Source organism: Heptranchias perlo, chromosome 6 (genome assembly GCF_035084215.1).
Source record: "Heptranchias perlo isolate sHepPer1 chromosome 6, sHepPer1.hap1, whole genome shotgun sequence".
Taxonomy (NCBI): Eukaryota; Metazoa; Chordata; class Chondrichthyes; order Hexanchiformes; family Hexanchidae; genus Heptranchias; species Heptranchias perlo.
Genome location: NC_090330.1, coordinates 64,413,232 through 64,438,834, shown reverse-complemented (window position 1 = coordinate 64,438,834; position 25,603 = coordinate 64,413,232). Strand labels below are relative to the sequence as shown.

Below are 25,603 nucleotides of genomic sequence, written 5' to 3'. Positions count from 1 at the left end.
ATCCGTCGCAAACGAATGCGCGCGCTGATCTTCCCATGACGTCACGCGGATTGCCCACCTTCTGCCCGTCATTTCCTAACGGTCGCTGTGTGCGCGCGCTGCCAGGTGTGGTAGATGATGATGTCGCAGGTAAAAGTTGTTGTGTCACCGGTTCAGATTTATTGAGCCTGGTTCTCTTGTCTTCCCGATTACTGGCGCGTGCTTCGGTATTTTATTCGGCTGCCCAGGTGAGGTGGATGGTCGTACTTCGCGGACTTGCTATCGAAATATAATGCGCTGTAATATTTAAGAAGGAGGCACAAGGCAAACTGACCGCTTAACCACAGGCAGGTGGATTTCAGAGGCTGGAAGGGACGAACAAAGTATAACAAGGAAAACATTAGGAAGAAAGAGCTTGCGTTTATATAGTGCCTTTCACCACATCAGGATGTGCCAAAGCCCTTTATAGCCAATGAAGTACTTCATGCAATGTCGGAAACGGGGCAGCTAATTTGCGCACAGTAGGTCCCACTAACAGTACTGTGATAATGACCATCTAACCTGCGTTAGCGATGTTGGTTGAGGGATAAATATTGGCCAGGACACAGGGGAGGATTGCCATGAGATGGCCACCTGAGAGGGCAGACAGGGCTTTGGTTTAACATCTCATCCAAAAGATGGTGCCTCCAACAGTACAGCGCTCCCTCAGCACTGCACTGAAGTGTCAGCCTAAAATTTTGTTCTCAAGTCGCTGACACCTACAAATTTAATGATATTTAATGGCCTAAAACACACAAAAAAAAGTCTCGGATGACAAGCACCGGAACAGGTAGTCAATCACCATGGTCCAGGTCTGGATTGCTCTGGCCACTACGTGGGAGGTTTGCATTGAAATGTATCAAACATGCCTGTTCTCTTACAGTTACTGACAATGACTAGAATCTATTCCGTAGATTCTTGAATGGTCCCAGTGGATTGGAAGGTACTAAATATAACCTCGCTTTTCAAGAAAGGAGGAAGAGAGAAAACAGGGAACTACAGGCCAGTTAGCCTGACATCAGTTGTCGGGAAAATGCTGGAATCCATTATTAAGGAAGTGGTAACAGGATACTTAGGAAATCATAATATGATTAGGCAGAGTCAACATTGTTTTATGAAAGGGAAATTGTGTTTAACAAATTGATTAGAGTTTTTTGAGGATATAACTAGCAGGGTAGATAAAGGGGAACCAGTGTATGTAGTGTATTTGGATTTTCAAAAGGCATTCGATAAGATGCCACATAAAAGGTTTGGGAGGTGCTGTCGAAGAAGCCTTGGCGAGTTGCTGCAGTGCATCCTGTGGATGGTACAGACTGCAGCCCACAGTGCGCCGGTGGTGAAGGGAGTGAATGTTTGGGGTGGTCGATGGGGTGCCAATCAAGCAGGCTGCTTTGTCCTGGATGGTGTTGAGCTTCTTGAGTGATGTTTGTCCTCAAATAAAAATTCTAAGCTCATGTTGATTGGGGTGATTATTTTTGTTACTGAGAGGAACTAATGTTTGTTGCAAGAATAGAGGGGGATGTTCGAGACAAAAATAGAAAATGAGAACATAAGAAATAGGAACAGAAGGCCATTTGGCCCCTCGAGCTTGCTCCATCATTCATTAAGATCATGGCTGATCTTCGGCCTCAGCTCCACTTTCCCGCCAGATTGCCATATCCCTTGATTCCCTTAGAGTCCAAAAATCTACCTATCTCAGCCTCGAACATATTCGGCATCCACGGCCCTCTGGGATAGAGAATTCCCAAGATTCATAACCCTCTGAATGAAGAAATTCCTCCTCATGTCAGTCATAAATGGCCGACACCCTATCCTGAGACTATGCCCCCTAGTTCTAGACTCTCCAGCTAGGGGAAACAACCTCTCAGCATCTACCCTGTCAAGCCCCCTCAGAATGTTGTATGTTTCATCTCTCATTCTTCCAAACGCCTGTGAATAGGCCCATTCTATTCAATCTCTCCTCATAGGACAATGCTCTCAACAGTTGTAGTTTACACCTGTTCATACCAAACTACAATACAGTGAGTGCATGACAGGTCACATCACATCAATCAGTTCAAAACATTTTTTTAAATGGAGGCACAGATCCGAGTTTTTGAAATGGTGACAAGCTAGGAACAGTGGAGGTCCAAAGAGATTTTGGGGTCCATGTACACAGATCACGACCCTGAAGTGGTCAGGTACAAAAAATAATCAAAAAGGCTAATGGAATGTTGGTCTTTATATCCAGAGGGCTAGAATATAAATGTAAGGAATCTTACAACACCAGGTTATAGTCCAACAGTTTTATTTGAAAATCACAAGCTTTCAGAGATTATCTCCTTCGTCAGGTGAGTGAGTGAAAGGTTCTCAAATCGCATATCTTATATTAGGCTGGGACACGATCACACCAATCAAACGTGTCGTTGGTGTTCAGACAGGTTAGCCACGGAAAACAGTACATCCCAATATACTGAATACACAATGGGTCAGATTAGATAGACACAGACACCTGAAAGGGAAAAAGAGAGAGAATGTCCAGTTGTAATAAAAACAGATAACTTTTTTTTCCTGCTGGTGGGGTTACGTGTAGCGTGACATGAACCCAAGATCCCGGTTGAGGCCGTCCTCATGGGTGCGGAACTTGGCTATCAATTTCTGCTCGACGATTTTGCGTTGCCGTGTGTCTCGAAGGCCGCCTTGGAGAACGCTGACCCGAAGATCGGTGGCTGAATGTCCTTCACTGCTGAAGTGTTCCCCGACTGGGAGGGAACCCTCCTGGCGATTGTTGCGCGGTGTCCGTTCATCCGTTGTCGCAGTGTCTGCATGGTCTCGCCAATGTACCATGCTCCGGGGCATCCTTTCCTGCAACGTATGAGGTAGACAACGTTGGCCGAGTCACAGGAGTATGAACCATGTACCTGGTGGGTGGTGTCCTCTCGTGTGATGGTGGTATCTGTGTCAACGATCTGGCATGTCTTGCAGAGGTTGCCGTGGCAGGGTTGTGTGGTGTCGTGGACGCTGTTCTCCTGAAAGCTGGGTAATTTGCTGCGAACGATGGTCTGTTTGAGGTTTGGTGGCTGTTTGAAGGCGAGTAGTGGAGGCGTCGGGATGGCCTCAGCGAGGTGTTTGTCATCATCGATGACATGTTGAAGGCTGCGGAGAACATGGCGTAGTTTCTCCGCTCCGGGGAAGTACTGGACGACGAAGGGTACTCTGTTGGTTGCGTCCCGTGTTTGTCTTCTGAGGAGGTCTATGCGATTCTTCGCTGTGGCCCGTCGGAACTGTCGATCGACAAGTCGAGCATCATATCCCGTTCTTACGAGGGCGTCTTTCAGCGTCTGTCGGTGTCCATCGCGTTCCTCGTCTGAGCAGATCCTGTGTATTCGCAGGGTCTATCCATAGGGGATGGCCTCTTTGACGTGGTTAGGGTGGAAGCTGGAAAAGTGGAGCATCGTGAGGTTGTCCGTGGGCTTGCGGTAGAGTGAGGTGTTGAGGTGCCCGTCTTTGGAGATTTGTGTGTCCAAGAAAGAAACTGATTCTGAGGCGTAGTCCATGGTGAGTTTGATGGTGGGATGGAACTTGTTGATGTTATCGTGTAGTCTCTTCAGTGATTCCTCACCGTGGGTCCATAGGAAGAAAATGTCGTCGATGTATCTGGTGTATAGCGTTGGTTGGAGGTCCTTTGCAGTGAAGAAATCGTGCTCGAACTTGTGCATGAAAATGTTGGCGTATTGGGGTGCGAATTTGGTCCCCATGGCTGTTCCGTTTGGGTAAAGAACTGGTTATCGAAGGTGAAGACATTGTGATCCAGGATGAAGCGGATGAGTTGTAGGATGGCATCTGGAGATTGGCTGTTGTTGGTGTCGAATACTGAGGCTGTTGCAGCGATGCAGTCATCGTGGGGGATACTGGTGGAGAGTGCCGAGACGTCCATCGTGGTGAGAAGTGTTCCTGGTTCAACTGGTCCGTGGGTGCTGAGTTTTTGTAGGAAGTCTGCAGTGTCGCGACAGAAGCTGGGGGTTCCCTGCACATTGGGTTTCAGGATGCCCTCGACGTATCCAGAGAGATTCTCACACAGGGTTCCGTTGCCTGATACAATAAGACGTCCGGGTGTGTTGGCTTTGTGTATCGTTGGGAGGCAGTCGAAGTCTCCCACGCGGGGAGTACGTGGGATGAGAGCGCGTAGGATGCTTTGAAGGTCTTGATCAAAGGTCTTGATCAGTTTGTTGAACTGGTGGGTGTGTTCTTTGGTCGGATCTGCGTGTAACCGTCTGTAGTGTTCCTGGTTGTCCAGTTGTCAGTGTGCTTCTTTGCAATAGTCCGTTCTGTTCTGTATGACGATGGTTCCTCCTTTGTCCACTGGTTTGATGACGATGTTGCGGTTGGTCTTGAGAGCGTCGATGGCATTGCGTTGTGTTCGGGTGACATTCTGGACTGTCTTGTGAGTGCGGCTGATGAATCTGGCATTGGCGCATCTCCTGATAGCTTGAGCATACATAGAATAGAATCATAGAAGTTTACAACATGGAAACAGGCCCTTCGGCCCAACATGTCCATGTCGCCCAGTTTATACCACTACGTTAGTCCCAGTTGCCTGCACTTAGCCCATATCCCTCTCTACCCATCTTACCCATGTAACTGTCCAAATGCTTTTTAAAAGACAAAATTGTACCCGCCTCTACTACTGCCTCTGGCAGCTCGTTCCAGACACTCACCACCCTTTGAGTGAAAAAATTGCCCCTCTGGACCCTTTTGTATCTCTCCCCTCTCACCTTAAATCTATGCCCCCTCGTTATAGACTCCCCTACCTTTGGGAAAAGATTTTGACGATCTACCTTATCTATGCCCCTCATTATTTTATAGACTTCTATAAGATCACCCCTAAACCTCCTACTCTCCAGGGAAAAAAGTCTCAATCTATCCAACCTCTCCCTATAAGTCAAACCATCAAGTCCCGGTAGCATCCTAGTAAATCTTTTCTGCACTCTTTCTAGTTTAATAATATCCTTTCTATAATAGGGTGACCAGAACTGTACACAGTATTCCAAGTGTGGCCTAACTAATGTCTTGTACAACTTCAACAAGACATCCCAACTCCTGTATTCAATGTTCTGACCAATGAAACCAAGCATGCTGACTGCCTTCTTCACCACCCTATCCACCTGTGACTCCACTTTCAAGGAGCTATGAACCTGTTCTCCTAGATCTCTTTGTTCTATAACTCTCCCCAACGCCCTACCATTAACGGAGTAGGTCCTGGCCCGATTCGATCTACCAAAATGCATCACCTCACATTTATCTAAATTAAACTCCATCTGCCATTCATCGGCCCACTGGCCCAATTTATCAAGATCCCGTTGCAATCCTGGATAACCTTCTTCACTGTCCACAATGCCACCAATCTTGGTGTCATCTGTAAACTTACTAACCATGCCTCCTAAATTCTCATCCAAATCATTAATATAAATAACAAATAACAGCGGATCCAGCACCGATCCCTGAGGCACACCGCTGGTCACAGGCCTCCAATTTGAAAAACAACCCTCTACAACCACCCTCTGTCTTCTGCCGTCAATCCAATTGGCTACCTCACCTTGGATCCCGTGAGATCTAACCTTATGTAACAACCTACCATGCGCTACCTTGTCAAAGGCTTTGCTAAAGTCCATGTAGACCACGTCTACTGCACAGCCCTCATCTATCTTCTTGGTTACCCCTTCAAAAAACTCAATCAAATTCGTGAGACATGATTTTCCACTCACAAAACCATGCTGACTGTTCCTAATCAGTCCCTGCCTCTCCAAATGCCCGTAGATCCTGTCTCTCAGTATACCCTCTAACAACTTACCCACTACAGATGTCAGACTCACCGGTCTGTAGTTCCCAGGCTTTTCCCTGCCGCCCTTCTTAAACAAAGGCACAACATTTGCTACCCTCCAATCTTCAGGCACCTCACCTGTAGCTGTCGATGATTCAAATATCTCTGCTAGGGGACCCGCAATTTCTTCCCTAACCTCCCATAACGTCCTGGGATACACTTCATCAGGTCCCGGAGATTTATCTACCTTGATGCGCGTTAAGACTTCCAGCACCTCCCTCTCTGTAATATGTACACTCCTCAAGACATCACTATTTATTTCCCCAAGTTCCCTAACATCCATGCCTTTCTCAACCGTAAATACCGATGCAAAATATTCATTTAGGATCTCACCCATCTCTTGTGGTTCTGCACATAGATGACCTTGTTGATCCTTAAGAGGCCCTACTCTCTCCCTAGTTCCTCTTTTGCCCTTTATGTATTTGTAGAAGCTCTTTGGATTCACCTTTGCCTTATCTGCCAAAGCAATCTCATGTCCCCTTTTTGCCCTCCTGATTTCTCTCTTAACTCCGGCTATCACTATACTCTTCAAAGGATCCACTTGATCCCAGTTCCTCTTCTTTCTGACTAGGGCCTCAATCTCCCAAGTCATCCAAGGTTCCCTACTTCTACCAGCCTTGCCCTTCACTTTATAAGGAATGTGCTTACCCTGAACCCTGGTTAACACACTTTTGAAGGCCTCCCACTTACCAGACGTCCCTTTGCCTGCCAACAGACTCTCCCAATCAACTTCTGAAAGTTCCTGTCTAATACCATCAAAATTGGCCTTTCCCCAATTTAGAATTTTAACTTTTGGGCCAGACCTATCATTCCACATAGCTATCTTAAAACTAATGGAATTATGATCACTGGTCCCAAAGTGATCCCTCACTAACACTTCTGTCACCTGTCCTTCCTTATTTCCCAAGAGGAGGTCAAGTTTTGCCCCCTCTCTAGTCGGGCCATCCACATACTGAGTGAGAAATCCCTCCTGAATACACTCAACAAATTCCTCTCCATCCAAGCCCCTAATGCTATGGCTGTCCCAGTCAATGTTGGGAAAGTTAAAGTCCCCTACTATTACCACCCTATTTTTCTTGCAGCTGTCTGTAATCTCCTTACATATTTGCTCCTCAATTTCCCGTTGACTATTTGGGGGTCCGTAGTACAATCCTATCAAAGTGATCTCTCCCTTCTTATTTTTCAGTTCTACCCATATAGACTCCGTGGGCGAACCCTCGGATATATCCTCTCTCACTACTGCCGTGATGTTCTCCCTAATCAAGAACGCAACTCCTCCTCCTCTCTTACCTCCTGCTCTATCTTTCCTATAGCATCTGTACCCTGGAACCTTGAGCTGCCAGTCCTGCCCCTCCCTTAGCCATGTTTCAGTAATAGCTATAACATCCCAGTCCCATGTACCCATCCATGCCCTGAGTTCATCTACCTTGCCCATCAGACTTCTTGCATTGAAATAAATGCAGTTTAATCTAGACTTCCCTTGGTCTTTGCCCTGCTTTCTCAGACCATCTGTCCGGTCATGTTTTGTACACTCTCCCTTACTGCCTTTTGTTTCTGTCACCACTTTACTTCCCACTGACTTCCTGCATCGGTTCCCATCCCCCTGCCACATTAGTTTAAACCCTCCCCAACAGCACTAGCAAACACTCCCCCTCGGACATTGGTTCCAGTCCTGCCCAGATGCAGACCGTCCAAGACATGTTAAGCTTAGGGCAGCGACCCTCCGGAGGAGTCCAGTTTGACTCTTTCTTCTTCGGTTGCTGTTCCGCGGATCCCTCTGTCTGCTGTTCCGGATCGTTGATTGTCTCATTGGGTTCGCTGCTGAAATCTTGGGATTTGTGGAAGAATTCCCGGAGTCTCATTCTCCTGATGAATTCCTCTGTGTCCGCCGCAAGACAGATTGGGTCCATTTTGGTGGTGGGGCAGAAATTGAGCCCTCGGCTGAGAACTTCGATTTCGTCTGGTTGAAGGGTGTGGTCGGATAAATTGACGATAGACTTCCCTGTGGTTGCAACCGTGGTACCGGGGGAGGCTTGGTTGATGCTGGTGGTGATGCCGAGTTTCTCAAGCTTCCTGCTCTTGGTTTTCATGTAGGCACCGTAGTTCCGTTGCCTCGTCCACCCCAGTCCATCACCGGCATCTCCACATCTAGAATATAAAGGGGAGGAAGTTTTGCTGCAGCTGCACAAAGCCCTGGTTGGACCACATCTGGAGTCCTGTGTACAGTTCCGGGCACTGTGCCTTAGAAAGGATATATTGGCCTTGGAAGGAGTGCAGTGCAGATTCACCGTAATGTTACCAGGGTTCCAAGGATTAGATTATGAGGAGAGCTTACATGAACTAGTTTTGTATTCCCTGGAATATAGAAGATTAAGGGGTGATTTGATTGAAGTTTTTAGGATTTTGTAAGGAAATGATAGGGTAAAGAGAAACTTTTTCTGCTGATGGAGGGAGTTCAGGACAAGGGGACATAACCTTAAAAACCGAGCCAGGCCATTCAGGAGAGAAGTTAGGAAACACTTCTTCATGCAAAGGGTGGTAGAAATGTGGAGAAAACTCCCACAAAAAACAGTAGCTGCTAGCTCAATGAATAATTTTAAATCTGAGATCGATAGATTTTTGCTAGCCAAGGGTATTCAGGGATATGGAGTCATGGTGGGTAAATGGAGTTCGGGTACAGATCAGCCACGATTTCATCGAATGGTGGAACAGGCTCAAGGGGCTGAATGGACAACTCCTGTTCCTATGTTCCTACTCCAGATTGTCCAAACTTACAATAAACTAATTATGTCTCCCAAATTGTTGTCAGCCAAAATTTAAAGAACAAAAATGTACCTACCTCTTTAACCATACTTGGTGGGTTGGGGAAAGATACAGGTTTAATCAGATAATGCAGAGAAGTTGAGGCTGATCAGGCAGTGATTTGGATGTGTGCAAAGAGAGGTAACACAGGCTGAAGAAAGAGATTGTAGCTGAGCAAGCCAGGAGATTGGCATGAGCTTTTTTTAAAGGCAAGCTCTGGAACAGAATCTCTGAGCCAGAGTGTGTGAAGGAGCACCTGCTGGGGGAGCTGGACTCTGGCAGCTACTCTGAGGCTCAGGATGATCATTCAGTTTGCAGCATTTTATTTTATGATTGTTTTGTTACTGTGATTTCTCACATGAGGGTAAGAGAAGAGGGAAGAATAGATTTTGACATTGGCTCATGCAGTATTAACTTCACTTGCTGCTGACGGGTCCCTCAAGCATTTTTCTGCTGTTGAATTGGTGCATTAAATGACACAGACCAATCTGATCACACAAAAACAATGGGGGAGAAATAAAACCTGAATGAATTTATACCAGTGTGACAGAAATTAGCATGGTGTTGATGTATATTTTGTGTTGCTGGGATTCTTCCGATATTGGTGCCAACATTTTGGTTTCTTTTGTCACGAGGAGTGACAATTAAATTCTATAGCTGCTGGCCATTTGATATTTCACTATTTCCTTAATGAATACAGTTTGTATAATGATGTTTTTAATCAAGAATATGTCTACAGCATTCTACCTCTGAAAAGGATTGTACATTCAATAGGCAAAAAAATGCTGATTGATTTAAATAACCATTATCTTAAGTTAACTTTGCTGATGGATGCAGATAGTCAATTGTTGCAACTATCCTGCTGACTAAATGCAAAGCAATCAAAAACCAGTTCCATTCATTAGACCTACGTTTGTTGTGTTATTTTAGATGTATTGTGTGACCTGAGTGAAGAAGCAAAATGCCAGTTGAAACTGTGAAGAAATTGACTTAATTTATTTAGTTTATTGGGATTGCGCATTAAACCGAGACCCCGTGTGCCCCCTCAGACGGATGTGAAAGATTCTGTGGCATTATTTGAAGAAGAGGAGGGGAGTTCTCCTGGTGTCCTGGCCAATATTTTTATATCTCAACCAACATCACTAAAACTGATTATCTGTTCATTTATTTCAGTGCTATTTGTGGGATATTGCTGTGTGCAAATTGGCTGCTGTGTTTCCCCACACTATAGCGATGACCACATTTCCAAAAAGAACTTAATTGGCTGTGAAATGCTTTGCGACGTCCTGAGGTCATGAAAGGCGCTATATAAATGCAAGTTCTTTATTTCTTGCTTTCATAAGTGGTGGGAAGGTGAGAGACAACAATTCGTACAGTTTAAACCATTATATCAAAGTTCAGAGCTAACAGTTTGGGATGACTGTTGCTTTGTGTTGCTGAGTGGACAAATGTTTGTGTTGCGCTGGAGGGGACGCCTTCGATGCTGAGCTTAGATTACGGCTCCAGCCAGGTATAGACCATGGCTAATGTCAGACTGTACATGGTGCTGGTCAGTCGAGATTGGATAGTGGGAAAACCTTATGGTGCATTGTTACACTACTAACCGAGATTAAAAATGTATTTTATAATCATGAAAACAACAAAAAAGGGAAGAATAAAGTAATTGCATCTTAATCGGATACTGCAAATTCACTGTGTTCGGTAGAGGAAAAATATTTGTGTGATGTAAATGATTGGAAATAAAAGTTTTTGGGAGGTTAGAACAACATTTCTTAAACCTTTGAGCTTTATAAAGTGGAGGTAAGTAATATTACAGATGTATCTGTGAGGCATTTTATCTTTCACTATCAGTAATGTGTGTAATGTTGTTGTCTCTTGTCTGTCATGCAACACTGCTATCATGCAGCAAATTTAGTAAAGCAATGGATGGACCACTCTTGCATTTAGACTGCAGTGGACATCAAAAATTGCACTTCAGATCCTGTGGTTCAGTGAGAAACACCACAGAAGGCCTAACTTAATCTGTATAACACAATATCTCTTCCACTACCATTAATACTTTTGATTCTTACAAGGCATATAACAGTGCGCAAGCAAATGGAAATCAGGTACTTGGCTTTTCCAAGATTGAATCCTGCAGAATAACTAGTTTAATTTATTGATTGGAATTCTAGTGTAGTAATCATGTTATAATAGGCACAGCATTTAAATGTATGTTTATTTCAATCAAACTCAAGTCTGATCTGCATTGCCTGTTGAGAACAGACTTAAATATTAACTAGTCGAAGCGTTCCTCATTTTGTTGAAAGTAGCTTATACATGGCAACAAAATCTGTCACTTCTTGAATTTCCTGTTAAAGCAGCAGGTTAACATTCGTATAAATCAGTTTGATTAGTATCAATAAATTTGAAAATACAATGATTTGTGGAGTTATGTCAGGGTGGGGTGCTCCGGGGATTGATGTAGCGACCACTACTGTTTCTAATTTATATCAATTACTTGGGGTACTTGGGGCTCGATTTTACAATGGTGGCAGGTTGGCAGCGGTGGAGGGGGGGGTGAAGGTGCACATGGCAAACCCACATGAACAAAACTTACCGTTTCCAACGCGATCGCACATTGATTGATGGTGATTAACGTCCTCTCCAGGTTTCGCGCTCGGCAAAACTTCGCGATTGACAGCCTGGCTGCCGTCAGGAGCTGCAACGTGAGGCGGAGGGTGGGGGAAGCGAGAAAAACAAAGCAAGTCGTCATCCGGCACTGGAACGGAAGACCCGGGGGGGAGGGATTGGAAGATCCGACACTGGACTGGAAGATCGGAGTGGGGGGGTGGGGAAGAGGGGAAGATCGGGAGGGGGGAGAGGGGACGATCAGGAGGACAGCAGGGGGGTAAAGAGAGGGACAATGGGGGGACATCGGGGGGGGGGTGGTGAAGAGGGAGACCTTGGAGTGGGAGACACGGAGCAGGTTTCAAAGATAGGTTCATTTCGTGTTTTCACTTCCGTGGTTTTTTGTTTAGTTTCTTTTTGCCTGATCCGGCCCTTCATGCCTGGTTTCACCAGGTGAGAATCAGAAGTGGTGGGCAAGCCGCCCAGGTAAATTAAAAATCTTTCCAAGTATTTAATCTGTCACAGGTAAAGTGCCTTAAGTACTCAATGAGGTACATTGGCTCTTTAACTGTCATCCTGCCGGCTTTAATTGCCGGCAAGACTTCCGTTTTCGGGTCGCCTGCGCACATGCAGGTGGGTCCCTGGGAAACTCGGAAGTCGGTGGGTTGGAGCCAGCTTCCGAACCCGAATGGCATTTCCGCGATTTTCGGAGCCCTGCCCCCAATGCACCCGCAATGGCACCTAAAATCACCCCCTTTGATTCAGAAACTTAATGCAAATTGTTCAATTTTAGAAATGACATCAAATTAGAAGGCAGCTCAGAAAATACAAAATAAATTGGACAAAACCGGTAAATAGGCAGGACGCTGGTGGATAAAATTTAATGCAGATGAGTGTAAAGTACTGCATATAGGAAGGAAAAATGGGCAACACATATAATCGGTGAATGGTGTTGAAATAACTGAGGATGAAGTTTGAAGTGACCTCGGAGTTGACTCAATGCTCAACATATCCAACCATTGCAGAGGCATGATTGTGGTTCTTATTGAATGCAGTTACAATGTTGCTGCACATAGCAACCAGAGCAATTTGTTCCTCCCCCGCTCCTTCCTCAATTGTGTTTCTGGTCTGCCTATTGATTTGCAGGCCAAGTTGTTACAAATACTTTCCCAGAGACGGTCTCTGTTAAAGGAGCCACTTGAAGCATTTTTAATTTTCAGGAAATACCAATTGCATTTGAAACTTCCCTTTAGGATGGTTTGAACAGTTGGGCCTCAGTCAAAAACAGAAAATGCTTCAAATACAAGGCAGGTCAATCAGCCTTTATAGAGAGAAAAGACAGTTTAAAATTTTGGGAAAAACTCTTCAGAAGTGAAAGCTGGAGACAAAAAGCATTTTAATAGAATTAGGTAAAAAATATTCCAATCACAGAGAGGAAGCTAATGGGTTGAATGACCTGCAGTGTCCTTAAAAAAAAAAGCAAGAGATTGTTAATTGCTGGAGAAGATTATTTCAGTCAAGCAATAAAAAGACATTGAAGAAACAAAATGCAAATAGATAAGACAGTGAAAGGTCCCCCCAAGGGAAAAGGCAAGAAAATGGAAATTAGAAATAAAACAGCCTGCAGATGTAGGTCTAAATTGAAAACTAAAATGTTGGAAATTCACAATGGGTGCATCAGTCCTGCATGAAGAAAAAACAGCCTAATACCAAGGACACAGATCCCCTCCTGACAGAACTCTGTTCATCCAGAACAATAACCTACCTCCCGCATACCATCCGCCCCTGGGAAATTGACAGGCACAACCCCATCACCAGTGTCTTTTGCAGTACAGAAAATGGTGGCTAAAAGGTTCGAAGTGATTAAAGTCAATGTTAGTTTGGTTGGAACAATGTAGGATGCCAAAGATGAAGGCATCAGAGTGGGAGGAGGAATTAATATAGCTCGCTCTGGGTCACATTTGCAGATAGAATGGAGGTGTTCAGCAAAGCAGTCACCCACTCTACGTTTGGTCTCTCCAGTGCAGAGGCCTCACCATAATCAGGGAATGTGCTGTACTGGGCAATATAAACTAAATGGTACAATTTTAAAGAGGTGACAGGAACAGAGTGACCTGGGAGTGTACTTACACAAGTCTTTGAAGGTAGCAGGACAAGTTGATAATGCTGTTAAAAAGGCATATGGGATCCTTTTGAGGCATTTACAAATTGAGGCATAGAGTACAAAAGCAAGGAAGTTATGCTAAACCTTTTTATAAAGCACTGGTTAGACCCCGCCTGAAGTATTGTGGCCAGTTCTAGGCACCACACTTTCGGAAGGATGTCAAGGCCTCAGAGAGGGTGCAGAGGAGATTTAGAATCATAGAAGATTTACGGCACAGAAGGAGGCCATTCGGCCCATTGTGTCCTCTCTGGCTGAGAAACGAGCCACCCAGCCGATTCCCACTTTCCCGCATTTGGTCCGTAGCCCTGCAGGTTACGGCTCTTTAGGTGCACATCCAGGTATTTTTTTAATGAGTTGAGGGTTTCTGCCTCTCCTACTCTCTCAGGCAGTGAGTTCCAGACCCCACCACTCTCTGGGTGAAAAGATTTTTCCTCATTTCCGCTCTAATCCTTCTGCCAATCACTTTAAATCTATGCCCCCTGGTTATTGACCTCTCTGCTAAGGGAACTAGGTCCTTCCTATCCACTCTATCTCGGCCCCTCATAATTTTGTACACCTCAATCAAATTACCCCTCAGCCTCCTCTGTTCCAAGGAAAACAACCCCAGCCTATCCAATGTGTCATCATAGCTAAAATTCTCCAGTCCTGGCAACATCCTCACAAATCTCCTCTGCACCCTCTCGAGGGCAATGACATCCTTCTTGTTATGTGGTGACCAGAACTGTGCACGGTACTGAAGCTATGGCCTAACTAGTGTTTTATACAGTTCCAGCATAACATCCCTGCTTTTATATTCTATGCCTCAGCTAATAAAGGAAAGCATTCCATATGCCTTCTGAACCACCTTATCTACCTGTCCTGCTACATTCAGGGATCTGTGGACATGCAATCCAAGGTCTCTCACTTCCTCTACACTTCTCAGTATCCTCCCATTTATTGTGTATTCCCTTGCCTGTTTGCTCTCCCCAAATGCATTACCTCACACTTCTCCGGATTGAACTTCATTTGCCACTTTTCTGCCCATCTGATCAGTCCATGGATATCTTGCTGCAGTCTACAGCTTTCCTCCTCACTATCAACCACAGGGCCGATCTTTGTGTCATCCGCAAATTTCCTAATCATGCCCCCTACGTTTAAGTCAAAATCGTTAATGTATACCACAAAAAGCAAAGGACCTAGTACCGAGCCCTGCGGCACCCCACTGGAAACAGCCTTCCAGTCGCAAAAATACCCGTCGACCATTACCCTTTGCTTCCTGCTACTGAGCCAATTTTAGATCCAATTTGCCACATTCCCTTGGATCCCATGGGCCTTTGGTTTTTTGACCAATCTGCCATGTGGGATCTTGTCAAAAGCCTTGCTAAAATCCATGTAGACGACATCAATTGCGCTACCCTCATCGATCCTCGTCACCTCCTCGAAAAATTCAATCAAGTTAGTCAGACACGACCTCCCCTTAACAAATCCGTGCTGACTGTCCTTGATTAGTCCGTGCCTTTCTAAGTGACAGTTTATCCTGCCCCTCAGAATTGACTCCAATAATTTGCCCATCACGGAGGTTAGCTGACTGGTCTGTAATTACTCGGTCTATCCTTCGCTCCCTTTTTAAACAAAGGTACGACATTAGCAGTCCTCCAACCCTCCGGCACTACGCCTGTATCCAGTGAAGTTTGGAAAATGATTGTTAAAACCTCCACTATTTCCTCCCTGGTTTCTTTTAAGAGCCTGGGATACATTTCATCCGGCCCTGGTGATTTATCCACTTTCAAAGATGCTAATCCCCTTAATATTTCCCCTCTCACTATGTTTATCCCATCCAATATTTCACACTCTTCCTCCTTAACTTCAAACCCTGTATCATCCCTCTCCTTTGTGAAGACAGATGCAAAGAATTCATTAAGAACCATACCCACATTTTCCACCTCCACACATAGTTTACCTTTTTGGTCTCTAATAGGCCCTACTCTTTCCTTAGTTATCCTCTTGCTCTTAATGTATTTATAAAACATCTTTGGGTTTTCTTTGAGTTTACCTGCTAATATTTTTTCGTGCTCTCTCTTTGCTTTCCTAATTTCCTTTTTAACTTCACCCCTGCACTTTGTATACTCCTCTAAGCTTTCCGTGGTATTGAGTTCCCGATGTCTATCATAGGCTTCCTTTTTCTGCCTTATCTTACCCTGAATGCTTCTTGACATCCAGGGAGCTCAAGATTTGGCAGCCCCTCCCCTTTTCTTTGTGGGAACATGATTACCCTGAACCCCTTGCATCACCCCTTTGAATGTCTCCCACTGCTCTGACACTGATTTACCTTCATCTGTTTCCAGTTTACTTCTGCTAAATCACTTCTCAGTTGAGTAAAATCGGCCTTTCCCCAATTGAAAACTTTAACTCCTGCTCTGTCTTTGTCCTTTTCCATAACTATGCTAAAACTAACTGTATTATGATCATGACCACCAAAATGCTCTCCCACTGCTATTTTTTCCACCTGACCCTCTTCATTTCCTAAAACTAAATCCAGAACTGCCCCCCCCCCGCCCCTCTCGTTGGGCTTGCTATATACTGGCTAAAAAAATTCTCCTGTATGCAATTTAAGAATTCTGCGCCCTCTATACCATTCACACTGTATCCCAGTTAATATTAGGGTAGTTGAAATCCCCTGCTATTACTGCCCTGTTGTTTTTGCACTTCTCTGAAATTTGTCTGCATATTTGTTCCGCTATCTCCCTCTGACTGTTTGGTGGTCGAAAGCACACTCCCAGTAGCGTGACTGCCATTTGTACTCGAATGGTACGAGGGATGAAAGACTTCAGTTGCATGGAGATACTGGAGAAACTGGGGTTGTTCTTAGAGCAAGGAAGGTTATGGGAAGATTTGATAGAGGTGTTCAAAATCATGAAGGGTTTTAATAGAGTGAATAGGAGTAACTGTTTCCACTGGCAGAAGGGTCGGTAACCAGAGGACACGGATTGAAGGTAATTGGCAGAAGAACCAGAGGCGACATGAGGAAAATTAATTTTACACAGCAATTTGTTATAATTTGGAATGCACTGCCTGAAAGGGTGGTGGGAGCAGATTCAATAATAACTTTCAAAAGGGAATTGGATAAATATTTGAAGGGGAAAAAAATTGAATGTCTATGGGGAAAGAGCAGGGGAATGGGACTAATCGGATAGCTCTTTCAAAGAGCCGGCACAGGCACGATGGGCCGAGTGGCCTCCTCTGTGCTGTATCATTCTATGATTATATGACAAGAATGAAGGAAATTACCTCATTCAAAATGAGTGTGTAGGGCCCTGTACTGTGGTGTGGGAGCGGATGAATGGACAGGTAATGAACCTGCTTTTGTTGCAAGGGTAAGTGCTGGGTGAAGGGGAACTGGAAATTAGGGTGAGGGGAGAGTAGACAAAGATACTGTAACAGGAACGGCTCCGCTGTTGCCGCTGCTCTTTGCTTTCCAATGTGTTTGGAGGTGTGATTGTGTTGGTCGCGGAAATGGCAGAAGATGATCTGACAGTTGCACAGGCTTTGGGATGGAAGATGACTCCAAGGGAGACGCTACAATAATTGTGAGGCAGGGGAGGGAGTGAGAGCAGAGGCATGGAAAATGGGATGGACCTTGCCTGACGAAAATGGAACATTTCATCAACTCTGGCATTGAAAGTGGAGTCATCAGCAGGTGCATATAAGATAGAGAAATGGGAATGGAGACTTTACAAGAAACAGGGTGTGAAGAAACATCATCCAAGTCGTTTTTGTTTCATATTTCCAGGACTTGCAGTTTTCTTGCTTGTTTTTAAACCTCAGTCAAACTTGGTGAGTTGGCTACGGTAGAAGTTAGACATTACTACCTCCTTCCCTCTTTTACCCCTTTTCTTTTGAGGAAAAGGATAGAGGCATGAAATTCAATATCTTGGAGTGGCAAAAATTATTAGTGTTGTCACATCTCACATTTTGGCATGAGTAAGTCTCAACTTCTGTTCTCCACTCCCTACTTGAACTATGGAGGGAAGCTGTATTCAGCAATGCTCTGTTCACTGAAGCTCCAATGATTTCCAATGTAAAGGTCTTCAAAATAGTACAGTTTGTGCGCTTTCATTCATTTCGAATGATTGAGTTCAGTATTCATTTGTTTTGTAAAAGCACCTTTGAGTCAATCATTTGAGCAGAAACATTAGAACTGCTAAGAATCATGTTATAGAAAAGTAACCTGGTAAAAGGAGTGAGGAGGAGTCTATCTTCCTACGCCCCGCCCCACCCCACGAAAGAAAGCAGAAGGATTGTGCCCAGACTTGATTTTTGCACCCTCAATGTTATGACTAATTTAGTTGCTGGTTTGTGTAGTTAACTCGGCTATGATGGCAGTAGAATTGCTGAAGTTAGCTCAGTGCTTTTGAGTGCAGGGGCAAAAATACAGCATACTTGCTCATAATTGTTATCCAGCAACTTGTAATTGAAATAAAATTGGACCTCAAGTGATGACAGGACTCTCCTCAGCTGTAGTATCCTATTGATCAAGACTATCATGGCCACTGGGATGTGGTACCAGAGGGGACTAGTGCCTGTCGAATCATACCCCAGCAAGGTGACAATGCCTTCATGAAAAGAAAAATGTCATGTAAAGTAAATAAAGTTCTGAGGCTAATTATGTTCAGTCCCTAATCTGAGTCATGTCAAATGGAGAGATACCAAGTGGAGGTGTCTTGCAGTCGGAGGAACAAAAAAGTTGGAAGAGGGAGCAAATCCTAAATGGGTCCATTATAATCTTGGTACCCAGCTATAGATGACATTGGTGAAGGCTTATAGTAGGTCATGTGTCTACCCTTTTTGCTGCTGAAGTTGTCAAATCAGGCAGTTGAGGAAGGAAATAAATTACTAAAAACGGAGAGACAGGCATAAAAATATCCCACAAAAATTAAGTGTTTTTAAAACAAAACTTTCAGAATGTTCATGATGCCAAGTAGGTTCCAGCCACTCGACCCACAAGATTTCTAGCAACAGTCATTTTCCAAGATACATATTTTCCTGCACCCATCACTTCTCGTACAAAAAAACACCTCCAGATTCATAGAATATAGCCCTTTGGGCTAATATCAGCACCCAGAATTTTCACCAATACTTGTTGATGGATGAAGATCATCTACAGTTTTGATTGTTGCATGTCCACAATGTAACTCTCATTATGTTGTCCATCCTCCTGGAACTCTGAGTGAATAGGGCAAAAGCAGACCTTGAATCCTCCCAAGACCACTTGTCCATAACTGCTCAGTTCCACAATGTATTACGGATTGTTTCCTTTCTGCCAGAAATTTTTTTGCCCCACTCAGGGACCTACCAAGAATTACTGCAATGACAAAGTGGTGAATTGATGCCCAGATAAACTACAGTTTTCCAATTAACTTGAATTTCTTAGTTGTGTTTTCGTGATTGCAAGACTGCTGGACAGAGCAATTTATCGACACGAGTAATTCTCCCAAATCAACGCGCATTATAAGTCAGACTGATGTAATGTTTTATAAGGATAGAAGTGTTATACCATTAATGCACAATTCTGCTAGGGTGAACCTGTATCTCTTTAACATCACATAGCCTAATTGATCGTAAATAGAGGGTCAGGTCAGTGTAACACACAATGATTTATAGCGAATGGGCCAAATTTCATTTTTATTACTTGGTGTTTTTGGGATTGAATTCACTCATTTCTATCTAGCTTTCTATGGGGAAAACATGTAAATCAATGACTTGGATTTATGGTTCGGTGTTCTTTTACCCATGTACTTAATTTTTACCTCCTACCATTTTTAGGAGATATACACAGAAAGATAGGCGAAATGTATCTGGATGAAGGTAGGTACCTCGGATTTAGCAGGACTGGTGAGTGGTGTATTTAGAAGCACTGGCAGAGCCGTGCACTTAGGTAATGTTGGGGAGTGGTCTACGTTTGGATTGGCGGGTTCTGGAGTTGAGCAGCACTGTAGAGGTTTAGCAGAACTGGAGCTTGGTAGCGCTGGACGGTCCTGGGGTTTAGTACATGGGAGGGGCAAGGCACTGAGATTTGGCAGCATTATGGGAGTGGCTCTGGGCTTTGACAGCATTGCCATGGGCATTGTAAGAAAATGACCCTTCGAAACCAACTGTTGGCATTCTGGGAAAGTGCTAAATGTTTCCAATTTAAAACCAGCTTCCAATTAAAACTCTGCTGCCAGATTGAGCTCAACCTATTGAAGTTGTGGGCCAATAGTCCAATTAATATGTTGTTGTGCCTGAGAAGATAACTGCAAAGTGAGTAAGGCAGAACCTTGAAAAACGTTAACAGACTGGTCTATGCCGGCGTTTATGTTCCACACGAGCCTCCTCCCTCCCGACTTCATCTCACCCTATCAGCAAACCCTTCTATTGCTTTTTCCCTCATGTGCTTATCTAGTTTCTCCTGAAATGCATCAAACCTGTTCGCCTCAACTACTCCTTGTGATAGTACGTTCCACATTCTTGCCACCCTTTGTGTAAAGATGTTTCTCCTGAATTCCCAACTGTATTTATTAGCGACTATTTTATATTTATGACCTCTAGTTTTGGACTACCCCACAAGTGGAAACATTTTCTCTACATCGACCCAATCATGGGCAAGGAAACCTGCTGCTGATTACCACCTACCGCCCTCCCTCAGCTGATGAATCAGTCCTCCTCCATGTTGAACACCACTTGGAGGAAGCACTAAGGGTAGCAAGGGCTCAGAATGTACTCTGGGTGGGGGACTTCAATGTCCATCACCAAGAGTGGCTCGGTAGCACCACGACTGACCGAGCTGGCCGAGTCCTGAAAGACATAGCTGCTGGACTGCGCCTGCAGCAGGTGGTGAGCGAACCAACACGAGGGAAAAACTTACTTGACCTCGTCCTCACCAATCTACCTGTCACAGATGCATCTGACCATGACAGTATTCGTAGGAGTGACCACCGCACAGTCCTCGTGGAGATGAAGTCCCGTCTTCGCACTGAGGACACCATCCAACGTGTTGTGTGGCACTACCACCGTGCTAAATGGGATAGATTCAGAACAGATCTAGCAGCTCAAAACTGGGCATCCATGAGGTGCTGTGGGCCATCAGCAGCAGCAGAATTGTATTCCAGCACAATCTGTAACCTCATGGCCCGGCATATTCCTCACTCGACCATTACCAACAAGCCAGGGGATCAACCCTGGTTCAATGAGGAGTGTGGAAGAGCATGCCAGGAGCAGCACCAGGCGTACCTAAAAATGAGGTGCCAACCTGGTGAAGCTACAACTCAGGACTACATGCATGCTGAACAACGGAAGCAACATGCTGTAGACAGAGCTAAGCGATTCCACAACCAACGGATCAGATCAAAGCTCTGCAGTCCTGCCACATCCAGTCGTGAATGGTGGTGGACAATTAAACAACTCACGGGTGAAGGAGGCTCTGCAAACATCCCCATCCTCAACGATGGCAGAGTCCAGCGTGTGAGTGCAAAAGACAAGGCTGAAGCGTTTGCAACCATCTTCAGCCAGAAGTGCCAAGTGGATGATCCATCTCTGCCTCCTCCCGATATCCCCACCATCACAGAAGCCAGTCTTCAGCCAATTCGATTCACTCCACGTGATATTAAGAAACGGCTGAGTGCACTGGAAACAGCAAAGGCGATGGGCCCTGACAACATCCGGGCTGTAGTGATGAAGACTTGTGCTCCAGAACTAGCTGCGCCTCTAGCCAAGCTGTTCCAGTACAGCTACAACACTGGCATCTACCCGACAATGTGGAAAATTGCCCAGGTATGTCCTGTCCACAAAAAGCAGGACAAATCCAATCCGGCCAATTACCGCCCCATCAGTCTACTCTCGATCATCAGCAAAGTGATGGAAGGTGTCGTCGACAGTGCTATCAAGCGGCACTTACTCACCAATAACCTGCTCACTGATGCTCAGTTTGGGTTCCGCCAGGACCACACGGCTCCAGACCTCATTACAGCCTTGGTCCAAACATGGACAAAAGAGCTGAATTCCAGAGGTGAGGTGAGAGTGACTGCCCTTGACATTAAGTCAGCATTTGACCGAGTGTGGCACCAAAGAGCCCCAGTAAAATTGAAGTCAATGGGAATCGGGGAAAACTCTCCAGTGGCTGGAGTCATACCTAACACAAAGGAAGATGATAGTGGTTGTTGGTGGCCAATCATGCGGGAGGCCAATCATCTCAGGCCCGGACATTACTGCAGGAGTTCCTCAGGGCAGTGTCCTAGGCCCAACCATCTTCAGCTGCTTCATCAATGACCTTCCCTCCATCATAAGGTCAGAAATGGGGATGTTCGCTGATGATTGCAGTGTTCAGTTCCATTCGCAACCCCTCAGATAATGAAGCAATTCGAGCCCGCATGCAGCAAGACCTGGACACCATCCAGGCTTGGGCTCATAAGTGGCGAGTAACATTCACGCCAGACAAGTGCCAGGCAATGACCATCTCCAACAAGAGAGAGTCTAACCACCTCCCCATGACATTCAACGGCATTACCATCGCCGAATTCCCCACCATCAACATCCTGGGGGTTACCATTGACCAGAAACTTAACTGGACCAGCCATATAAATACTGTGGCTGCAAGAGCAGGTCAGAGGCTGGGTATTCTGCGGTGAGTAACTCACCACCTGACTCCCCAAAGCCTTTCCACGATCTGCAAGGCACAAGTCAGGAGTGTGATGGAATACTCTCCACTTGCCTGCATGAGTGCAGCTCCAACAACACTCAAGAAGCTCGACACCCTCCAGGACAAAGCAGCCCGCTTGATTGGCACCCCATCCACCACCCTAAACATTCACTCCCTTCACCACCAGCGCACAGTGGCTGTAGTGTGTACCATCCATAGGATGCACTGCAGCAACTCACCAAGGCTTCTTCGACAGCACCTCCCAAACCCGCGACCTCTACCACCTCGAAGGACAAGGGCAGCAGGTACATGGGAACAACACCACCTGCACGTTCCCCTCCAAGTCACACACCATCCCGACTTGGAAATATATCACCGGTCCTTCATCGTGGCTGGGTCAAAATCCTGGAATTTCCTTCCGAACAGCACTGTGGGAGAACCTTCACCACACGGACTGCAGCGGTTCAAGAAGGCGGCTCACCACCACCTTCTCCAGGGCAATTAGGGATGGGCAATAAATGCCGGCCTCGCCAGCGACGCCCACATCCCATGAACGAATAAAAAAAAACCCTTTCATTATCTTGAAGACCTCAATCAGGTCACCCTTCAGCTTTTTCTTTTCTGGAGAGAAGAGCCCCAGCCTGTTCAGCCTTTCCTGATAAGTGTATCCTATCAGTTCTGGTATCATTGTTGTGAATCTTTTTTGCACCCTCTCCAATGAATCTATATCCTTTCTATAATATGGAGACCAGAAGTGTGCACAGTGTTCCAAGTGTGGTCTAGCCAAGGTTCTATACAAGTTTAACATAACTTCTCTGCTTTTCAATTCTATCCCCCTAGAAATGAACCCTTGTGCTTGATTTGCCTTTTTTATGGACTTAATAACCTGCGTCGCTACTTTTAGTGATTTGTGTGTCTGTACGCCTGGATCTTTTGCTCCTCCATTCCATTTCGACTCATTATTCAAGTCGTACGTGGCCTCGTTATTCTTCCTACCAAAATGCACTACCTCACACTTACCTCTATTGAAATTTATTTGCCAATTACATGCCCATTCTGCAAGTTTATTAATGTTCTCTTGCATTTTGACGCATTCTTCCTATGTATTAACTATACCCCCCAATTTGGTGTCGTCCACTAATTTTGATATTGTACTTACGATTCCCGAATCCAAGTCATTAATGTAAATTGTGAACAACAGTGGTCCCAGCACCGATCCCTGTAGAACACATCTTCCCACCTTTTGCCAGTCTGAGCAGCTACCCTTAACCCCTACTCTCTGTTTTCTGTTTTGTCGCCAACTTGCTATCCATTCTGCTACCTGCACGTGACTCCACATGCTCTGACCTTCGTCACGAGTCTACAATGCGGTACCTTATCGAAGGCCTTTTTAAAAATTGAAATATATTACATCCACTACATTAATCTTGTCTACTCTTTCTGTTACTTCTCCAAAGAATTTAGTAAGGTTGGTCAAGCATGACTTTCTCTTCTGAAACCCGTACTGACTATTCTTTATTATATTTCCATTCTCTAGATTTCTTTTGTTACATCTTTGAGTAAAGATTCTATTATCTTTCCTACCACTGACGTTAAGCTAACTGGTCTATAGTTCCCTGGATTTGTTCTATCTCCCTTTTTAAGTATAGGAATAACATTAGCTGTCTGCCAGTCCTCTGGCACTACTACCATTTCTAATGAATTTTTGTATATACATATAGTGCCTCTGCTATCTCCTCCCAAACTTATTTTAATATTTGCAAATGCAATCCATCCGGACCAGGGGTTTTTTCCTCTCTAAGTTTGATTAGTTTATCAGTTCTCTCTCCCCCTTCTATCTTAAATGTTTTCATGTCTTTTTTGATCTCTTCTTCTAATGTTATGCCCACCTTGTTAATCTCCCTGGTAAATACTAAACTAAAATAACTGTTCAATATTTCTGCCATTTCACTGTCATTACCTGTGAATTCATCTTGCGCATCCCTTAGTGGCCCTATTCCCATTCTGATTTTTCTTTTGTTGTTTATGTGTCTGTAAAATACTTTACTATTTCTTTTTATATTCCTTCATAATTTAATTTCTTCGTTCCTCTTTGCTTTCCTAATTGTTTTTTTGACTTATTTCCTAACCTCTTTGTATTCTTTTTTGTCATCCTCTCTTTTACTGTCTTTGTACTTAGACTATGCCTTTTTCTCCAATTTCAATTTTATTCATCCACGGCGTTTCATTATTGGCTAGTTTGTTCTTGCTTTTTAGAGGAATATATTTCCCACTGCTGTTCGATCTCTTGGTCTCTCAATTTTTTTTCCATTTATCTTCCCTGGTTCCATTCTCATCCCCTCAAAAGTAGCTTTTTTCCAATCTATCACTTTGGTCTTTGTCTTACTTATGTCTTTCTCAATCATTATTTTAAACCTTATTGTATTATGATCGCTATTGCCCAGATGTTCCCTAACGCTTATTTCTCTTATCTGCTCCAGTTCATTTCCCATTACTAGATCCGGCAGTGATTCCTCTATTGTTGGGCTTCTCACATACTGGGTAAGAAAGTAGTCCTGTACACACAGTAAAAACTCTATTCCCTTTTCTCCTTTCCCTACCTCCTCTTGTCAGTTTGTTTGAGGGTAGTTGAAATCTCCCATGTTTATTATTCGATGCTTTTTACTCATTTCATAAATTTATCTACATATTTCTACTTCCACTATTAGGTGGTCTATAGAGTATACCTATTAACGTGATCGATCCCTTCTTATCCTTTGTCTCAATCCATATGGATTCTGTTTCTATCTTAATATTACCTATGTTCCTTTTTTCTATTGCCATTATGTTGTCTCTAATTAATACAGCTACCCACTCCGCCCTTCCTTCCTCATCTTTTCTAAATACATTTTTTCCTGCAATATTTAACTGCCAGTCCTGTTCCTTATGTAGCTATGTTTCAGTTATCGCTCCTGTGAAGCGCCTTGGGACATTTTACTACGTTAAAGGCACGATATAAATGCAAGTTGTCGTAAGTGAAAGTTGGAAGGTTCAATAATGTTAAGCATTCTTAAAAAGAAGACAGTGACCAAGGACACTACCGGACCTCAGTCAGCCCCAGAGCAGCTCTGAGGATGACAGCCAACCAACTCGAAGGACGAGGTTGCATATCTAATGCCCATATCACAAGAGGATAGCCTGAATACTCAAATGCTGTAAATTTACCAGCAAAGTATTGAATATGTCTGTAAACTTAACCTTGTTGAGCTCTGCTGTATTTTTGGACTTTGAACATAACTAATTAGCTGAGTTTTGCTTAACAACAGTTTATGACAACATATTGGGATACATTTAAGTAACTGTTATACCTATAATGATTTAGACTGTGTGTATGTGTGTGTCTCCAAGTATTTTGTGCTACTCTATGCTTAACCTTATGATTATATTAATTGTGTTATCATAGATGTTAAATAAAGCAGCCTTAATTAATCCATTTCTTCTGTTGATTTCATTTTTG

The 25,603-nt window shown here is 44.3% G+C and overlaps 1 long non-coding RNA gene across 2 annotated transcripts; it reads left to right on the top strand.

Moving 5' to 3' along the window:
• The first annotated feature begins 73 nt into the window (after nucleotides 1–73).
• On the top strand, nucleotides 74–25,557 carry LOC137322547 (uncharacterized). Of its 2 annotated transcripts, none has more exons than XR_010963166.1 (4): nucleotides 74–129; nucleotides 19,257–19,298; nucleotides 24,588–24,648; nucleotides 25,039–25,557. It is a non-coding gene; the product is annotated as an uncharacterized lncRNA (long non-coding RNA). The 2 variants fall into 2 exon arrangements; XR_010963165.1 differs by having other exon boundaries at nucleotides 93–227.
• The last annotated feature ends 46 nt before the right edge of the window (nucleotides 25,558–25,603 follow it).